The sequence below is a fragment of the Chrysochloris asiatica genome, unplaced genomic scaffold (assembly GCF_000296735.1).
Source record: "Chrysochloris asiatica unplaced genomic scaffold, ChrAsi1.0 scaffold00341, whole genome shotgun sequence".
Lineage (NCBI taxonomy): Eukaryota > Metazoa > Chordata > Mammalia > Afrosoricida > Chrysochloridae > Chrysochloris > Chrysochloris asiatica.
In genome coordinates this window covers 116,109-118,062 of record NW_006408859.1, presented here as the reverse complement: position 1 = coordinate 118,062, position 1,954 = coordinate 116,109, and positions in this window count along the sequence as shown.

The following is a 1,954-nucleotide window of genomic DNA, read 5'->3' as shown; positions in this document are numbered from 1 at the left end:
AAAAGGCTATTGTCGTGTTGGTGGACTACTGCCACAGGGACAACACACTGACCGTAAGACCTGCAAGTATTTCTCAGTCTTGGTAAATGTGTTTTCTTTTCTAGAGAGTGAGAGTGACGGATATAAAGACAGCTTACCTGGGAGGAAGTGAAATGAGCAGGTGTCACCAATGCATAGTAAATCAGAAAGTTTTAGGCTGACGTCAGCCTTTTCTCTGAGGTATTGTTAGTTACCATCAAAAAACTCTGACTTGTGGCAACTTGATGAACAATAGAGCGAACATTGCTTTGTCCTCTGCTAGACTCATAATTTTTGGTACGTTTAAGTCTGGGTTCTGTAGAGAAGAAAAATCAGTGAAACACACACACACACACACACACACATATATATATATATATATACGTATATGTTTATTATCAAGTAAATGGCATACAGTTGCAAAGTCCCAGATCCACAGTGGAAGAGAGAGAAAGAGTCCCATGTGCATGTCTGATATATTGGGAGCAGGTGACACCCCTAAGGAAGCATCCCTTTAATTGATAGTTTGCTTATAGGCACTCATCTGAGGTAACTATACCTGTATTAGGTTTCATCACTGTAGGAATACGTGCATCTCAGCAGCTAAATCTCTGGAAATCCTTGCCTAGTCAAGTAAACAAAAACCCTAACTATTAGAGAGGGGTTCCCCTGTGTTCCCCCACTGACCATCAAAAGTCGTGAAATATAAACGTCCCTTCCTAGTTAATGATCTTCCTTATGATGTATACAAAACAAACAAGATGAAGTCTTTCTATCCTTGTTTGGAAAAGGCATCCTGACTGTACGTGCTCTGAGACTGATTTATTTGTTCTTCTGGAAGGCCTGGTACATTCAGCATTCTTGTCCACATCACAATTCAAATACATTAAGTCCTCTTCTGTCATCATTTTCATCATCCTGCTGTCACATGCATCTGAGGAAACTGACCAGACCACAGCTTTGGTCAGGCTCACCCTAAACATAGAGTGACATCTTTGCTTTTTAGAACTTTAAAGAAGACTTTTGCTGCAGATTTTCTCAATATAATGACATGTGATTTCTTGAGTATTCCTTGTATGGACATTGACTATTGATCCAAGTAGAATAAAATCTTGACAATTTTAAGTTTTATTAAATTTCTTGTAATGTGATTTATAGAACCAGCTGGGAGCATTTTAATTTTCTTTCTGTTCAGGAGTAATTGATATTGAAGATCACATTGTCATGAAATCTCTGCAAATGGTCCTTAAAGTGGGGGGCTGAGAGTAGCCAAATTTAGTAACTTTGTGAAGGGGGCAAACTTAACCAATTTCGTTAGCTAGAACTTGATTCTGATTGATAATTGGGATAAGCAGTTTAGTTATGCATTTATTAGGCAAAGAAAGGAAATTGTAGGATTTATGTCTGGCCTTGTCAAAAGTAAAAGGGAACATCTCTAAGTCTTATCTGTCATAAAGGAAACCTGTAGCAAACAGGTTTTATGAACATTAAAGGTGGTGAAATTTCTTTAACAATCATGATTTTATAATGTTACAGGGTTCAGGCAATATTTTAAACAAATACTCTATCTTTCCTTTTCTTTTTCCCTCTTTATTTGTACAACAAATGTACACTGATTTTCCTGTAGTTCCCAGAGGTTGAGGTGAGGAGAAAATTCAGTTAAGATCTGGTTTGTTTTTATCTTAGTCATGGAGATTCCAGGTTAATGCAAGATCATTTGCCTCAGAACTTCCACCTGAATGGATGCTGGGCTTCCACTTTTACTTTGCTTGTCTTTTCATGTCTGTGGAACCCAAGTTAACATATTTACCGAATCCTAGTTTTACTGGTGGGAGGGTACTCAGAAAGCGATTGTGGAAAAACATGCCTACTCAAAGTAGGGTTGACCATAATGACATGAATACAGTTAAGCTCGGGGGAGAAAAGCACACAGAAC